We start from the raw sequence: 18,923 nt of genomic DNA on the forward strand, positions 1-18,923 counted from the left end.
CTGTTGCTTGTAGAACAACAATTTCTAAAATTTTGAGTTATTCTGATTATGCTATGTCTGTGACTGTATTACACTGTACCCTGTGAGCAGTGGTTAAAACATTGTACTTTAGCACTACCTACAAACACACAAGACTTACAAATGCAGCTTTTTGTAATAATTTTTTTTTCCAGATTATGATGAATAATTTATGTTTAACATTTCATAAGAGGAAAAAAGTGCTTAACAGTCCTTTGTTGTATGCCTTTGGTATGAGTGAAGGAATTCAGTAATGCATGAAAGAATTTCCCTTTTTTATTGTCACTTTATTAGCTGATTTGCTCAAATGTGAGAATTAATGGTAATTCAGCTGCACAGTGTTAATGCCCTAATCATTAATTTGCATGGGAGATACTCTAATAATAATTAGAGAGAGCTCATTTGTTATTAATGTGGGGACAGTGAGCATGGCTTTAAAATAATAATCCAATTACCAGGCATTAAGTGGAAATTTTATAGTTTCCATAGCATGAGTGTCTGCTGCTGTAATTTGAAATTACTATTTCATGGCATCAGGTAACAATCTCTAGCAGCTCCTGCCCAGTAAGCTTGGCCTCTGTGAAGGATTCCCTGGAAGGCTGCTACCAGAGTTGGAGGCTGGGCATGTGTTCATGAAATGAACTGAAACCCAGAAATGCTGCTCTTCATAACCCCCAAAGAAGTTTGCAACCCTCCAAAGGTTCGTCTTGAGCATCTCTATTTGTAATCTAACTGCTGGTTTTGAAAGCTCAGGTGTCATGTGCTGTATATAGGTGACCAATAGCCTGAAACGGTGGTGGTTTAAAGAACAAGCCAATGAATCATATCAGGTGTCAGGAGTTAATTGTACTAAGCTGACTGCAGGAAGTAGGAACCAGCACTGACTGGCCTTTGTGGCAGCTTTCTGCAGTGTTCATTAAGTCTCTTTTGAGGCCACAGAAAAATATTTACAGAGGAAAGAATAATCTTCCTAAGTGTCAGACATATGAAGTACTGACTAGGGCAGGAGGGGAGAGTAATGGGTGAGTTAGAAACTTCTTACTGATGATTTGTGTAGATACTGATGCTTTTGGCTGACTGTTCAAGGAGGAAAGGTGTGATGAACCTTTTGCATTACAGTAGATAACAGACTGTTTGGAGTTGTCATGTAGCCCATAGTTTAACAGGAGACAGTCTTGTGTAAATCTAGACAAACCTAGAAGATCATTGTTTCCAGCAGTCACTTCCCTGTGACCAGATGTGTGCTGAATTCCTTTGGTCAGGACACCTCTGGGTAAAAGAGGTCACAGCTGCACATGCTTTGTGTCAGCTGGGAGGAGAAAGGTTACTCTGTTAGTGTGGTTTGATGTGTCTCGCAGTGACAAGTGTCAAATTTGATGTGGTCATACTAAGCCATAAGGGTCAACCAACCTGCAATCCTCATCTTCTGTGTGGTACTGCTTTAGATTTCAGCTGAGGGATTTTGTGTAAGAGAAGCTTGTTCTTAGGTTAATGTGGTATGTCAATGCTACTGTAATTTAGTTACAAGGTGTGTGGACAACTTTCTCTGACTGTACAGGACTTGTAGCAGGAAGGACACTGGAAGTGAGGCAAAGTACCCATCTTGGAAGTCTGCACAAATACCCCATGGAGCTTGTTCAAAGTTGGTTGAAGGACTGCAGTGTGTGTATATATAAAAAAATAAAACTCGCAGAAAAACAGCTTGAAAAATGGCAGTGAGAAGGATGACAAATTTTAGACAAGTGACTTCTTATCCACTATAGAAATTACATTTGCTAACAGAATTTAGCTGTGTTAGTAGGCCTGGCTTAAAGGCTGGCTGGCAGTGTTCTGAAGGTACTATTTCAAATTTGTAAAGCCTTCTCAACACACTTTGTGCTGAAAAGGATATTGAACTGTGCAATGTTTTACCAAATTCTACATTGCACCAAGGAAAGTGGATTTATTGCTGAAGAAAGAGGAAATATTGACATAAACTGAACAATAAAGAGTCGAGGGCAGATGTGGTCCCCAGGTGGAATGAAATATTTGTAGATATTTGTGTCAGACCTCTTGGGTAGTGAAAGATATTTAACAATTGTAACTGCTTCATGCTCCTCATTCAAGAGGTAAGTGGCGATATTCAAATATCTTGTTGTTGACCTGGGAACAGTGTGACTTTTTTACCTTTTTCCTTCTGTCTTTGAGAACAGAATAGAGGAGACTTTTCTGCTTGGACTGCTATCTCACTTCTGGAGAAAAGCTCTTGAGATAAGAGGTTCATCTGCACCAATCCCATGTGTTTTCTATTAGGCTGAGTAGAGATACCTTATCCTGCTCAGCTGAAAAAGATAAAAGCACTCTTCCTCCTGTTACATTTATCATACCTCTGCCACGGTCCATGAATGAGGCAGTGAAAATACTTTTGGTTCCCAGCTTATTAATATTTGCAGCAGCAGAAGCAACTACATCTTGGAACTATGTAGCATCCCTGGAGGATTTTTAGGTGAAGTTGTTGTAAGGGTAAGTGCACTCTTTTCTATAGTAATCATCCATGTCTCCTCTTCAAATAATCTCTCATCTAATTGCAGCTAGATCCTAAAGTACTTGCTAGAGATTAGGGGGAAAAATGAGAAATAATTGTTAAATGTAGGCCTTTCTATTGTTCCCTGAGCCTTTGAAAATTGTGTGTAGTGTCCAAGCCAAGGTGACTTTGCAAGCAGCCATCCACGTCCACCTCTTACAGAAATCCACAGCCTTAAGGTAAGGCTCTGCTGTATTTGTGCTGACCTCTTAGGGAGGTTGTTTGTGAACCTCAGTTTTCACTGCTAAATTTAATGTAGGAACTAGAAAGCTTCCAGTGATATTGATTTATGGATGTTAACTCTGGTGATTTTGGTGGTTTAGACCAAGCTATATTGGACCACAGTAAAAGATGAGTTTCTTTAATCTGCTCGTCAGGACTGAATGTGCAGAGATGGTATTTAGGCAGCCCTGGAGGAGAAAAAAAAGTTGGTCTTTGATATTCACAACCTTTTATGACAATACACTTTAGTGAAATTAGAAAAAACTGTGCCTTGTTGAAGCTGTTGGCAGTGTAAAATTCTCATATCCCTCTCTCTCTAGATGACATGTTTCTAGTTTATAATCTAGCCTCATACAGGAATTGATACATATCTTTCATTCTTGTTGCCTTTCCTGTGCTGGCTTAGTTCTGTTACACTCATTTTGAAATAAGGAGAACTGGAAAGCCTCAAGATAAGATTTGCTCCATGAATTTATACAGAAAATATAGCACTCTGTCCTTAGTTGTTCTTTATTCCTCCCAGCATTTTTCAGATCAGTTCTGAATACTTTGAATAATGCATGTTCCAACACAGGTCTGTCTGGGACCACACTAGTGAACTTCTTTTATCATGAAAAGATGCTTTCCTTCCTACTTTGTTGTTTATCTTTTAGTGGGTTATTAATGCTTGAAGGCTGCTGCCTTATATTTGTAACAGCCATACATCTTTAAAAGCCTTTGAGATATCTTGACACAACTCTTTGAAAAGTTGAGTTTGCTTTCACCCTTGTCCACAGCTGTCCTACTGCCTCAGAAATTCCCAATAAACTTTGTTTTCTTCCTTTGGCAGAGATATGCCTCTTTTTTCACAGTTGTTTTAGCCAAGATATCTGATGTAGTGCAGAATTACTACATGAAGGTTTATGCTGTTATGTCATCGTTTGGTGCAGGTGATAGGGTGGGCAGTGTTACCTTTAGAACTACATATCTGCTAAAAGCCTGTACAAAAGCAACCAGAACACAACAGATCCTCTTTCTTTTTGCTCCTTATCACTTTGATTTCCAGCTTTGGTTCTGCTAGCACCTTTACTTGGGACATCTTGCTAGTCATATCATGTGCTTTTTCCTTCCATTTGTGAGGCAGCTGAGCCATACAAGGAAGGTATTTTTTTGGTGGGCTTCTCTATAGTTACCCAAGTTCTTGTCATCTACCAGCTGCCTTGCTGTAATGTTCCTGGGGTAGCCCCCAAAGAGCTTTTGAGGAACGCTGTAATGCCAAAGAAACACCTGCTTTCATAGTGGTATGTTCTATGCAAAGTGAGTAAATAACCAGAGTTAATTCCAGAGCATTAGAGAAAGTCTTGTCCTGGGTGCTGTTACCAGAATGTGAAGCCATGGGCAATGGTTACACATAGCCTTAATAAAAATCACTTCCCTTATTGGGTGACATACTCAATTTGTCAGACCAACAGAATCCCAAGACCTGAAAATTAGTCACTCTTAGAAGCAGTACCTAGTTGTGTACCTAATCCTTTTTAGCTTGTTGTTTTAAGTGGGCTGTTGAAGAGTGGATCTGACCCCCAACAGCATCAGGCTTTAGTTGGAAGTTTAAATTCAATCTAAATGTCTGGCTGGGTAAGACAACTGGATGCAGAAAGCAAGGTATTTGAGGCTCATTTTCAAATGGTTGTAACTCAGATCTATTGCTCTGTGGATTTTTATCCCTTAGTTCATCACTTCCTGGTGGTACTGGCCGAGTAGCATGTATAGTTCCTTATCAGACTTGCCACACAGATCATGTCTTTATATTTTTGGCATAATGCACCATTTCCCTGGAGACTCCAAGGGTTGATTCTGTCCTTGTCTGCTTTGAGTTGGATAAGTCTTGTCTTCTGGTCAGATTCCTACTATCTTAATTTCCAAACCACCTTCAGATCCTAAGTCTGATTGTTCTTCCCTAAGAGACAGCAGCCAGAGGTCTGAGCTTGCCTGCTTGCTGTATTTCTTGAATTTTCTGTCATATAACTGGCCAGAGCTCTGGTGACTTCCCTTACTCATCTCATGAGGACATATCACCTTGACACATACATTTCATCAAATGTAGAACAGCTGGATGTCAACCTTTAAGGTCTTTTGGAGTCTCAGCAAACAGTCACATCTGCCCAGGAAATACATTATTTCAAAGAGAGACCTTTAATTGGAAGTAAGTTTTATTACACCTTCTGGTTAAGGAGGTTTTCTTGTTTTGCAGTGAATATTGATGGTGGCAGATGTTTATCTGTAGGGGACTTGATGAAACATCTTTTTGGAAGAACAAGTGATTTGCTTACATGCAAGACCAGCATGTTCCTTTGCCCTTGGAGGCAAATAGGGAGCCAGTCTCTTTGATACAGAGCTATTTTTGTCTTCCTCTGAACACTGCTTATCATGCATTATGCATGTTTTTTTTAAAAAAAAAATGCTGTCAGCAGATACAGCCAGCCATTAACCTCAAGTACTTCCTATTTAAAGATAGCACCTGTAGTCAGTTCATTCAATTGTGTGGGACAGAGGCCTTAGGTCACTTGCTGAGGATGGCAGAGACCTGATCCTGAAATGGCATGTCAGCATTTTACATCCTGTCCTCTTTGGGAGTTTACAGCTCCATATATCTGGAATCTGCTTTGGTCATGTGGTGGTTTAAAATCATCTGGGATTTAAACTCTAAAGAAAGAGCTCCCCTTTATCCCCACCCCCTCTGGTGAGAGAGGGACAAAGGCAGAGACTATGGGCTGAGATAACAATTTAATGAAAACAAGCAGCAAAGGCACAAGAAACAATAACAGCAACAATATTAATAATGAAAGTATAGAAAAGATGGGGAGATTTACACACAAGAAGGTGCTCAGCACCCCAACCCAGTTCCGAATGGCTGATGAGACGAAGACAAGTTCCTGAAGCCTGGCCATGACATGCTGCTACTCCTGGGACAAAGACAGGATGGTGGATGTTCCCACAGCTGGCACTCCCCTTCCCTGAGCCAATGAACAACGATGATGAACAAACTCCCTTGAGGGATGGGAAGGGATAGGCAGTGGTGTGAGAGGGGCTGAGTCCATGGCACTGGCCACTGGCAACACCCCTGAAGAAAAACAGACCTGAAATGGCACTGCTTCTGTGTTTGTTCAATTTTTTCCTTCCCTCCAGTGATGATGTGGATGGCATGGGATAGTGACCCAGCCAAGCTCACATGTCTCTAGTCTTCTCTCCCTCAGCAACTGCGATGAAACCAGGACAGTCAGGATCTTCCTGTTCTCAATGCTGCAGTGAGGGTTTTCAATATTTGAGTTATTTCAATATTTGAAGTATTTCAATATTGCCCTTTTGAGTAACAAGGGTAGGAAGAGGGGACTTGTACATAAAGCAGTAGGTCAGGTGGTGGTGGGAATAGATTTGCACCCCTCAGGCAGAGTGCCCTAGGCAGCGAGGTCACAGTGCTCCTGACTAACGTAGCATATTTGCCACTGGAAAATGGGAGCACTCTCATAGCATAATCATCTCTGCAGGCTAGACAAGATCTACATCAAGGCCTTCTGTCCTGCTGTGTGAGGCTAATAGGCTGATGTAACTGGTTGAATAGTTCTTTAAGGTAGAAAAGCTTAGGTCACTTTTATTTAGAAAGATTTGCTTAAAGGCTGACATCCACATTATTGACTCACTGTGAGAGAGGATGGTGGTACAGACAGGAAGGTGTGAGCAGTGAGGGAACATCAACTGCCTGAGCATTTGTTGCCTAGGTTTTGAAAATACTGTTCCAATTAGAGCCATCTATTCAAATTTGTTCCTCAGTATTCTGTTTTGCCTTGTGTTAGCTACATTCGTGGTGTAGACTGACAAGATGTTTAGCAGTCCTGGCAGAATTATGGTTGACTGATGTAAACAGTTCCTGCCAGCATATGTTGAATAGCTTACATTTGTCAGAGTCAATCCATCCTGGTCTCTTCCTGTCTGGATCAGTACCAAAGCAGTCTGTACTTGCAGGAGTGAACAGCTAGTCAGTCTGTGAGAACTCTATTATTCACTCTATCTCCTAAACTATATTTGCTGCTGCTTTGTTGAAAGTGTGCTCTTGTAAATTTAGAGGAGAAATCTGCCTGCTGTTAAAGTTTAGAGCTGTTTAGTAAAATTCTTGGATTTTAGAGTTTCACTTGATACACCAAATGGAAATGAGCAGTGTCTGCAGCTTGCCTGTGTGGTGTCCCTCTACTTTGTACCAGCTGGGAGCGTAACCAAATGATTAACAGACATCTGTGCAGAAATATTTTACTCTAAACTGCTTGTATAAAAACTTCAGAGGGATAAAGCAGTTTTGTCTTTACAGATATTGCACCTATGCATGTGAAACATGAACAGACCTTTAATGTTTTGGTAAATTCATTGCACTGGATTTTTAGCCAGTTGGACCTGAAAGTCCTACCAACCCAGATTAGACCGTGGCCACGTAAAGCTGTCTAGAGCTTGTTTTTGGGGAAACTCATTCTGAAGTGGTTGATAGTTCATTTCTAAGATAGCACGCTTTGAGTCTTCCCTGTGAGAAGTGGATGCTATTTTATTTACATTCAGTGGTGGCCTTTACTTCCAGCATTAACTTGAACTAAATGCATGCATGTTGTGGGCTATCAAAATCCTGGCATCCAGAGTGAGGAAACAGCTGGTAGCTGTTTCTGGTGCTTCTGATGCTCTTGTAGAATCACTGTTACACAAGTGGATATATAGGAATAGGGAATTTTGTGTCACTGTTTAGCAACTGCTACATACTTGCTACCAACCAGGTTGCACACTGTAGTATCTGCTCACGTGAGGTAGTAGAAAATTGCATTTCCTTGGGAAATTGTGTTCCAGATACCAATGCTCTAGTTAGCGTTCTGCATCCTCCTTCAATTTGTTGAAACTGTAACTGGAAGATTAAAACTGCCTTGTGATGCACTCAAAGTGTCTTTTTCCCAATAAGGGATACATGTGCAGGTAGCTTTTTCTGGCTCCAGTGTGTCTGATTCATCTTGTTGTTTTCAGAAACACAGTACTCAAGCATACAGACCACTTTACTCCTTGCTTTCCCCCAGTTCTGCCATCAAAGGAATTGAAAGTGCACTGCCATCAAGCCTACTAAAGGTAGACTTTTCTGCTGCTCTTTGTTGAAATTCCCTTGTACTTCACAAGTTGGCACAGGTCGTGGTAATGGTCTATTTCTGATGGAGAGGCAGGAATTAAAGTTACTGGACTAGTTTCTTGTGAGATGGCTGTGCCTCTGCACGTGACCAGACTGAGAGCCCAAGCCAGAGAACCATCGCCTTGCACATAAAATGGATGGGAACGCTTGTACCCTTAGTGTTGTGGTTTAGCCCTAGCGAGCAACTAAGTACCTCGAAGCTGCTCACTCTCTCTCTCCTTGGGAGGGGGAGGAGAATCAGAAAAAGGGTAAAATCTGTGGGTTGAGATAGGAAGAGTTTAATAATTGAAATAAAGCAAATATGGTACTGCTACTGCTAACAACAATAATTGCAATGAAGCTGTGAAAAAGGAAAACAAAAGACAAGAAAAATAAGTGATATACAATAGAAATGCTTACCAGCCACGATGTTCTCCTTTTGGATTCTTCTGCAGTTCACTCCTTCTGGACAACTCCCCCCAGTTTATATAGTGAGCATGGGTTCTATGCTATGGAATATGCCTTGGGCCAGCTCGGATCAGCTGTACAGTCTGTGCTTCACCACAGCTCCTTGTGCTCTTCTTCTCCCACAGAGCATGGGAAACTGAGAAGTCCCTGACTCAGGGTTAGCACTACTTTGCAACAACCAAAACATCTGTGTGTTATCAACATTATCCTCACACTGAATCCAAGAAACACAGCACTGCACCAGCTACTAAGAAAACACTAATTCTACCCTAACCAAAATCAGGACACTTAATTGTGGCCCAGATACATGGGATAGAAAGAAGTTCTGGTAATATGGTGGATTTTTCCCCCCTCTGTGAAACCAAGTTGAAACATGCAAAAAATGTAATAAGAACAGGAGAATTGGCTGAAGGCATAGAGTCACATTTATCTCTTTCACTTGTGAAAAAAACTTATTGATTGTGGTAATTTACTGTTCTTACATGAATTAAAGAAACATTTCCCCTGTTACTGGAGAGCAATTATGATTATTTTCAGGACAGAGAGTCTTGATCACAGGCAGTAATTGCTGCTGTGTCACTGGCCCTTTGTCTTCATTCTGAATAATTATCTGGTACTGATTGTGTAGGAAAGAAAGCTGTATATTTTCCTCCCTCTGTGTCCAACATCATGCAGTTCTCATATTGTACCACATCAGCTGGCACATCCTCCTGTCCCACAGCACCAAATGTTGTTTTCATTCAGCCCACTGAAAGAGCTAGTTGGCCCTGTAGTGAGCCTGGGACAGCTGTGCTGCTGAGGAAAAGAGCTCCATTCAGCACTGGGGTTACTGCCACCGTGTATGGCTGTGTACTGAGGGAGATGGAAAAGCCCTTACTGAGCTGGAGATCTGCAGGCAATGTAGAGTGTTTTGCTAAATGATCCAATGGATCTGATGGGTTATTGGGATGGGAACATCTCTCACCATGCAATTTTTCAATGAAAACTTAGGAAAAGAGTTGATCTGATCATTGAACCTGAGTGATGCTTTTAGAGCAGTGTGGAAAGAATTAGTGCAGTTTTATTAACATCTGAGATTGTCATCTTGAATTTGGTGTATAAGTTTTGGTAAACTATTTTCAAGAGTTCAAATAGCATAAGGATAAATGAGGAGAAAAGCTATTAAGGGATAGGGAGCAGGTCTGATTAATGAAGAGAAGCTTGTCTTGTTGAGAATATTTAGTTTAGTGCAATGAATGCTGGATTGTGGACTGTAAATCACTAAGAATTGCTGAGAAAGGAAGAAAATGAAGGGAACTGGTAAGAGATGGCTGTTGTAAAGTATTTGAACCTTGATAGTGTGCCCCAGCCAAACCATTTTTAGTTATTTTTACCAGAGCCCTCAGAGTGGGTGGGACCAGGCTGGAATTACCCTAACGGGCTTCACCTGGCCTTCCACCTTCAGCTGCAGCACATCAGCCCCAAGAGGGTTTTTAAGCTCCAGTCTGAAGGTTTGAGGAGAGAGGTGGGGTAGGCTTCTATCTGCTCCTTGTCCTTTGCTGGCTTGTTGTTTGGATTTCCTGGACTAACTTGGCTGCTGATCGCTGGATGGGTTTTGTTGCTGTCAGTATCTTGATGCTGCTTGCCTGGATCAGGAGCCCCACCTGTTAGAGCCCTCAGGAATTCATCAAGGACTGAAAGGTAAACTGTGCTAAACTGGAAAATAATTGGGCAGGAAGAAGCTGAAAAGCTAAATACCAAGAAAGCAAAGAATAGATAAAAAATGACTGTGCTGCACTGGATTAAAACCAATCATATTATCAGAAAAGTGCATGCAGAGCTCATGGACGAAACAGAGAAACCAATCAAGTAATGTGAGTTCTCATGCAGAGCAGATGCAAAACGTATAAGTACTGTGTTATAGATAAGTTGTAAAATGTATAAGTAAAGTAGTATGTAAAAGTAGGTAGAATGCATAAGAAAGTGTATAAGTAGTGCAAGATAAGTAAGTAAAATACATAAGTACTGTACAAGGTAAAAGTTGTAAGATGTATAAGTAAGATGTATAAGTAGTGGGATATGTGAAAGTTATACATTCTATAACTTAGAAGTAAGTATTCTTACTGTATAAGTTATGTATAAGAGTATAAGTAGGGTATTATGTCAAAGTTGTGAGATGTGTGAGAACAGGAGTATTTTAAACAATAAGATGCTTCTGCATAATCATATTGATTTGTTGATCAGAAGGCATGAGCTGCTGCAGACAGCCCAGGAGCATGCAGGTGCAAAGTGTGAAGAAGCATCTGGTGCCAAATTAGAGGTCTCCTGCCTAATGGTTACTTTTGTAATGCTTTTTGCATGGCAAAATGGCACCAAACCAGCTGGTTGTAGTATGGAACATTTAGAGAAGCATGGTTGCCTGAAACAGGGACTAGTGATCCAGGAGGCACTCATAGTAGTTTCACTTTATCAGTAGCTCTTGACTAGGAGTTTTACTTCATTAGCTTAAAAACTGTAGCTGTCTGTTGTCTAGACTACAGATTTATTGTGTAAGCACTAGAAGAGGGAATAGTTTAGTGTATTTTGTAGCAAGCATAATATTTAAGACATAAGCAGACTGCTACTCTGTTATATCAAGGGTTAATACACCTCTCAAATACTGCAGAAAAAACTATTTCAGTAGTTGCATTGTACTTTTCTCCTTTTAGAAAGGAAGAGCTTATGAGTTTCTGTTTCCCCTGACTTCTTTCCAGTGGAAGTGAAGCTAAGAAGAGGGTGAACTTTTTTTATCTTCTACTTTCAGGATGGAAATAAGGACTAGAGAAGGGTGCTCTGATATGAGTATTGGGCACTTGCCTGGTATTATGTTGATCTGCTGTTGTGAGCAAGAGGAATGTGAAGCCCAGTAGGATCCCAATTCATGCAGGAGTTCCTCCTCTCCTTACTGTAGGGTCTGCTATATAAAAAAAGATGTGCTTGACTAATCCTTGCTTGTCTACTACCTTCTGGGTTTGTATGCTCCTCCTTCAGACCTAGGAATCACAGCAGTTCGTGCCTGTTCTGCGTGTGCTTTCAGTGGGTTTGGACCTCCCTTGTCCACTCAGACTGTGTGGAATCTGCTGGTATTTTGCCCCTTTTTCACTGCATAGATCATATTCAAGTATTTCGATGATCCATTGTAAATACCTTGCAGATTTTTTTCCTTTTACTGACAGATTCTCTTCCTTCATTAATTTTTGTAGTTAACTTGTATTTGCCTTGCTATTTCAAATGCTGTCAAATACAGCTACTCCATATACCCTCTATAGCCATCTGTCAAGGTTATTTTTCTAAAACAACTCCTCAGTCTGTACACTCTGATAGCTGTGACAGAGATGGCTCCAGAGCAACTAACACCTGTGAAGGAGGTCAAAATTTCAGCGTTTGAACTTAGATTTCCTCATCACCATAAGCTTTCTCCCAACATCTAGATCAAACTGTCTGCAGAATTACATCAGCATCCTATGCTTAAAATCTGACACCATTCTGAAACTTCCATGATTATTGAACCTTCAAGCATTCTCGACTCTGTCTCCTCAATCACTGACTACTTAGGTGACTACAGGTGTAGAACTTCATGATCATTGAAATAAGTCCTCTACCAGTTTTAGGATTGTGATCCCATGATATCTGTTATTGGCCTTGCCACCTGTTTTCTAGATAAGCTGGTCCATCAGTAATCTATTAGACAGAAGGAGTGAAGCATCTTAATTAAGATCCAATCAAAGCCAGGGACAGCATTAACTTGTCTACTTTGACCTCTATTATATCAATTCAAATAACTTGATTAAATTATTGGGCTTTTAGTCAGCAACTTTTTTTGTGTACTACAGTTTAGGTCTGTCCCCAAAACTATGCATTTTGACTGTGTGGAAAAATGCTTAGAAATTTGCATAGGTGAGAACTGTCCAGTCTTTCATACTGCCCCCTCAGTTCACCAATAAGTTGATTAGACCATGCTATTGTTTTGATGAGCTTGTTCTTTTTTTCTCCTGCAAGTACTTCTGCATTCTTCTCTTTCAGAAAGGGACAACACGATGGCTGAAAGCTGGAGATGCTTTCACTGAATGCAAAGCTTAGCTTCAAGGAGAAATCTAAATAGTTAGCTCTGAGTAAGCAGATACCACGTCCAAAAATCAGTCGTTGTTCCTATAAAATGTACGTGATCCCTGAAGACCCTGTGTTCTGTGTCAAATTAGAGCTCCACTAATCTGCTGTGGTTTTGCTGTAATGAGATGAGTTAGAAAGGGCATAGATGGTAGATGGTACATGAACTACAGCAAAAAATCATCGAGGAATGAGGATTATATCCGAAGTGAATGGAAGATTCTCACTTTTACACCAGGCTTTGTACTATTAGGTAATTGGAGCATATATTTTTAAGGTCCAGTCCACTTCTATCCTTTCCCTTGAAAAGGTGAGCCTTAGCACATTTACCAAGTGCTTTCTAGTTCACACAGGTTATGTGAAAGACTGTAAAATCTGAACACTTGAAATATCTTGTGATGCCCAAGTATCATGCTTGCTGCTCTAATCCCTTAGTTCTCTCCTAGGCCTGCAGATCAAATCTCCAGCAGATATCCAGGCAGGGTGTTGTTCACAGCAACCTGGGCTATGCACAGACTAATGAAACTTGCTAGTTCCCTCTGTGCTGCTGCTACATGAGCTAGATTCAGATATGTTAACTTCATTTTTGGCAGCAGTTGGAGCAAAGCTGAAATTGTGTTCAAGTATGTGCATGATTCTGTTATTTGTTGTCAAATTTCCAGAAACATTTCTGTGGCAAATCAGAAAGCAGATTTACAGTGGTACTTCTGATTAGCTGAATTAGGCTGGCTTCACAGGACTAGGGCCAAACCTCATTTTTCAGAAAAAATTTGTGACTTGAGGGGTGATTTGAGAAGCATGCTATGCTGTGGTAATTCTGCATGGTAAGCTATTTTGGATGCAGTAGACCTAATCAGCTTAGAAAAAGTGAAGACTCTTGTAAAGATCTACTTGCATCAAGGGTGTTATTCTTGATGTATGTGAGATGTAATTGTGCTGAATCAGGAATGCCATGCTACAGAAAGTAGGGTTAGGTCTTGCTGTGCAGAGTGAAGAGGGGATACGAAAAGCATTGTATATTTTGGCAAGATCATTTATTTAATGGAATCTCCAAGCTTTTATTTAATGATGATTCTGTAAAGCCAGGTATTGCCTAGGATAGGAGCTCTTAGTGAATATGGGCCTTGGATTTTGCAGTTGTCAGGCATGCACCTGAGCCACTGTGCCTGTGGAGTTAAAGGAAACCCTTGCAAAGCCCAGTGGAGTTTTTTGGAGCTCTGCAGTCAGGACCATGCCACAGGGTTATACTGTGGCTGCTGCTCTAAGTTAGGTGGGTTTACAGCTCTACTTTCTGATATGCCTACCATTAAAACCGTGGTGATTGTTGTTACAGTTTGTGTTGCTCATAGAGGAAGATTGTTAACTTTTATAGATGTAAAGTCAAGCCATTTTTTCAGCTTAGAAGTGCAGAAGGCCTGGGGACAGAGCTTACCACAGCTCTGAAATATCATGCTTTTCAAGGGCTGGATGGTAGGCAACGTTGTTTGCAATTTCAGAATATCCTTGTGTTAAATCTTTATTAACTTATTCCTAGCAGCTAGACAGAGAATCTCATATAAATTCTCAAGTCATTCTTTGTACATAAGAATGTAATTCTGACTGGAGCCCAGTCTCCTATGCTGAGCTAGTAAGGCTATATGCTAAAAGTGAGGGTGACTTGATATACATTGGCATCTATAGAAGCAAGCTGAGTGATCTGGAATCTGACACAGTTCTGCCACTTTAATCACAATTTTAGGATATTTTACCTGTGTATTAAAACACATTCCTTTACAGACAAATCTTCTGAAGGCAGTAGTCCTTTCGGTGGCTAGACAGGAGTTGGGAGGAATAGTTTTTAAAATGTGGAATGTAGCTGTTGCTGAATCTGTTGGTCTTGACTCCCCCAAGGAGGGTAACCTGGCTGGCTGTAGGATTGCAGAGTTTTGGTAACAAAGGGGTGTCACACATATTCTTGAACTTATCCTAGCTTTAGCCTTCTGCTCCCATAAGATTTAGAAGTCAAAACTAGTTAAAAATTGATCTTTGAAGCCAGAGAAGTGTTTTTTTCATGATTTTCAAATAATTTGATTAGTGTGGAATTTAAGATTCCCTTCTGATTTTCTAGGAAAGTGGTGGTAATGGGATAAAACTGGAGTTTGATCTCTTGCTTGATTTTAGTACCTATTGCTTTATTTTATGTGTACAATTTCAAGGGAAACAAAGAGGAGATTTTTCCATAGAAATTGAAAACTGTGGGGTTTTGTTCTGGAATGAAAATTAGTGTTCCCAGTACTTGGGCAAACCTTGGCAAGCCAGCAGCATGGGGCTACTCACTGCTGTGAGTGTTCTTCATTGGTATAGAGCCAGTTAGAGTGGCCAGCCATGTGGAAGTAACAGCAAGGGAGGGAGTCTAAGCCTTCTGTTTATGCTTAGTGCCCTGCTGTGGCTTGTATGGCACAAGTGAGAGCTTGCAGGCCAACAGTGAGATGTTGAGCATCTGGATGTGTGAAGATTTTGATATGACAGCTTCTACAGAATTGCAGTGCATCAGAGGAACAGCATCAGGATTCTAAACACTTCTGATTATTTTTTGAAATAAATTTGGTAAATGGTTTGCAACATGTGGAATTCAGTCTCTCCCAGGGATTCACTTCCTGTGCCAGGATAGCACAGAAGTCCGAGTCCTGTGGGTAGCTATAAAGGACCCATGTCTATTTTGTTTTCTGAAGAAAAGAGTTTTGTTAGTGAAGATTGGGAAATGCCTGATAAGTGTTTACAATATAGGACTACAAAGATTGATAGAACTGTCTGAGGTGAGATGCATGACACCTGACAGAGCTGTTGAAAAGGAGGAGTTGAGAAGTAAGGATAAGCTGGAAAGTTTTATTATGAAGGAAAACTATCTAGTACAGTATGTGACCATTATCCATAGCCTTGTTTTAGAATTTGTCTTTGGGAGTTCCCTGCCTTAATGCTTAACATCTCTGTGACATCCTTCCAGGTTAAAGTTAACAAGCTGTTGTCAGCCTTCATGAGAAGACAGAGCTTTGCTTGTGAGGCAGGTCCTTTTTCTTCTAACCAAAAAGGATGGGGAGCAGTGGTGAGTTCTGGCATAAACCCTTCTTGGATCACCAAAGTAGAATTTTCTTTGCTGGTTTATTTATATAATTTAAATTGTTTAAGTTGCCTTTATTTTGGCACCAACGTATTCCAAAACAGCCCTGACATCCTGGTTATCCCACAGTACCAGGGGAGGAAGGAGAGGAAAGATGTAAAATAGAATGTTTTCTGATATGTGAAACCCCTGCTACCCTAAAATTTAGAAGAAGTTTGAACATAAGAACGGTAAAGTCAAAAACAGCATATGGGAAGCCGATAGCACTGTAAGGAGTAGGCTGTTTATAAACATCACCTTGAAGAGAGAAAAGCAGGTCTAGAGTTTGACTCAGCAGGCAAACAGAAGCTGCTAGAGCTATTGAGACAAGTAGGTTCAGTCCTCACTTTCCTCTGCTCCTAACAATTCACACCCCCTCCTACCTCCAAGTGATCTATAATTGTTGGCATGGAGATTCAGAGGCAGGAGAGGCAGCATTTAAAGTGCAAGTAAACGGAGAGCAAAGTGGTTGAATGCTTTTCAGTTCATAGCAATGGTCCTCCAACTTTTAACTATATATGAAAATGAAAGCATTTAATGCATTATCTAAACAGTCTGGTTGGACTAAAGCTAAAGGTAAAGTATTTATGCACAAGTATGTTTATCATTAAAATTGCAAAATGTTCTACCTGGTACAGTCTGTTCTTAGTGCTCTTCCCTTTTTAGCAATCTCAAAGCTATAAAGTGATGTTCTGGCAAACAGAATCAGATAATGTAAGTTTGACTGCTCATTGTGGTGGTATGAAACTAATATGAAACTTCTGAATGTGGGGAAGGATGTATGAAGTGGATCCTACAACCTGACTTTTGAGGAAGTTATGAAAATTTTGGTTGTTTCTGAGATGTATATCTCTAAGCAATTGAGAAACTAAGTGGTGGTTTGGATTTTATCACTTCTCTGCAATGCCTGTCCTAGCTAGCATTTAAAAAAGTGGAATTTCATTAATACTGTACTAATGGCAGTTCCATTTGGTAACTCATAGCTACATTCTATTTTAGAAATGAAGGAACACTTACTTTGGCTAAATCAGCCTTTGAATAACTACTGCTGAAGATAAATCTCTTGCAAGTTCTAGTGTAAGTCAGGCTTTATAGCTTGTCTTTTATTCCCCTTGAATGCTTTTTTGACTGCATGGGAAAGGGGCTTTACTTTTGCTATAAGCCTACTGATTCTAGCTGCTGTTTTGTTTAATTTTGAGATTTTGGTCTAAATACTAAGTAGTGCTTCTAATAGTATTTGAATTTCTGAAGTGATAAAGCATTTGTTCACTAATGAGAAAAGATAAGGCACTGAAATATGCCTATTGCTTATCAAATAAAAAAATCATCCTTGCTGCTATTGCTAGGAGGAGGAGTAATAATAAATAGATGAAAAATAATTAAGCTATGAAAACCATCCTGGTCAAAATGATAACCAGATTGTGGTATCTTGTTGAATTACCGTTACTAGTGACCTCCGAGCCAAGCTCTGAAACAGCTTCAGGCTTTCACTCTTCAAATTATATAGACAAGGCTGATCAAAATAACCAGTGGAACCCTTCAGACTTGTTCTGTAAAGTGGTCTGGAAACACCTGCTGTAACTGAGGGGTTTTGCTTTTGTTATAATTGACCAAAGGAAAGCTCAAAAATTCCCTGCTGTTACAGAAAGAGTGAACAAAACAATATGCTGATCTTGCTAGGGAATGTTTGCAAGCCAACAGACAGGGGCTCATTTATGTGAAGTGCTTCAGGTCCTGGTGCACAGTGAGGTACCAAGGTACTGATCTCTGATTTCTAAAGGAACTGTAGCTTGCCTTTTTATTTAGAGCTGGAATGTGACTTGGAGTATGTGGAGGTGGATGAGACTTTTTTGCTTTGTTTTCTACCAGATAATACTCTCTGTGTGGCATGAAGCTGTTTCAAATTAGGTAAATGAACCTATGCAACATAAGCATTTGCTGAAAGTCACCAATTCACTGAGGACTTGCTCTGTTATGCTGACATTTATTGGCTGAGTTTTTATAAAAAGCAGGAACAGTACTGCACTGGCAGAGAGGCACAGGAATTTTGTGTTGCTGCTCATACCCCCAAAAGAGAAGGGGCAGGGCAAATGATTAGGATAGCCATGTGTTCTAAGCCTTAGGGAAAAAGAAGATCAGTGGTGCCTGATGAAATTTCTTCACTTGTGTGACCACGACTAACACTTTGAGGTGCTCTGCACTGTGTTACTTGAAGGTAGTGTGAATACACAGAGATAAAATACTTCCCTCTTTGTGTGTTTTCCTCCTGTGCTGCTTCTCAGTCTTTTCATTCACTACCACCTTGCCCCTTTCAGTGGAAATCAAACGTAATGCTTGAATCTAATTTTTTGAATCAGTGCTGATTCTTGCCAGTTAAGCAAAATGAAATTGAATATTCCTGGCACTGAAATTGTGGGACTGATTATGCTGCTTGTTCCCCCTGTATTTGGTGCAGACTACAGGCATGCTTTTCCCTGTGCACTCATTTTCCTAGTTGCAGGGAGGGACAGCTGGAGTGAGACTCCTGCCCTGGGGTGTCTGTAAATCTCAGTGAGAGATTCTTCAGAGAATGGTTTTTCAACACCTTAATTAGTTCTCTGCAGTATCTTTTTTTCTACTGACTGCATGAGGTCTAACATCCTGGGTTATGGTATAAAGGCTCCTTGCCCATGGTGTTTCTAAAATATTTCAAGAGTTTTAATTAGATGCCTTCCAAACTGTTGCGAAGATACTCCTTGATAGTCAAATTTTCTAGAAGTGCCCTCTTAAGACCAAGACCCATGATCCTGGAATCAGAGGAGATCTGAGCTGATTTCTTAGAAATCTTGTTTGACCTTGAGTATGTGTCTTAAGGCCAGTCCTCCATGTGTTGCCTTATGCTGCAGATAGTGGAGTTAATGAACAGCAAGCTCTTTGAAAATCCTTAATAAGCTCTTGGGGACATACTGTGGTATCAGCAGTAACTACCTTGGTAAAAGTCATGTTTACTGCAGACTTTCTGATGATAGATGCTAGCAGGAATTTGTGTGGTGTATCTCCCCAATATTCTTGCTAGGTAGTTTCTCCCTTCATCTCAAACACTTTCAGGGTTCACCCTGAACCCATGAAGTAATGAAATAATTAATAGAAAACCCAGAGAAAGAGTGTAATGGAAGTCTTTGATCTTTGGGTGTTCAATCAGTCAGAACAAGGAGTAGAAATTACCACTGTAGGGAAGAGTGTGT

At 40.4% G+C, this 18,923-nt stretch overlaps 1 protein-coding gene across 7 annotated transcripts in view; it reads left to right on the forward strand.

Moving 5' to 3' along the window:
* The first annotated feature begins 697 nt into the window (after window positions 1-697).
* The window catches only part of FAM168B (family with sequence similarity 168 member B), a 528,280-nt gene continuing 510,054 nt past the window's right edge, over window positions 698-18,923 (forward strand). For 3 of the 7 annotated variants that reach the window (XM_069024319.1, XM_069024321.1, XM_069024326.1), the window contains exon 1: window positions 2,371-2,520. The gene's annotated coding sequence lies outside the window, so the exon portion shown is untranslated. Of the gene's footprint in view, window positions 719-2,370; window positions 2,521-9,943; window positions 10,119-18,923 lie in introns of those variants that run through there. The other 4 variants (XM_069024318.1, XM_069024320.1, XM_069024324.1 and 1 more) reach the window with 2 other exon arrangements.

Source organism: Aphelocoma coerulescens, chromosome 9, assembly GCF_041296385.1.
Source record: "Aphelocoma coerulescens isolate FSJ_1873_10779 chromosome 9, UR_Acoe_1.0, whole genome shotgun sequence".
Lineage (NCBI taxonomy): Eukaryota > Metazoa > Chordata > Aves > Passeriformes > Corvidae > Aphelocoma > Aphelocoma coerulescens.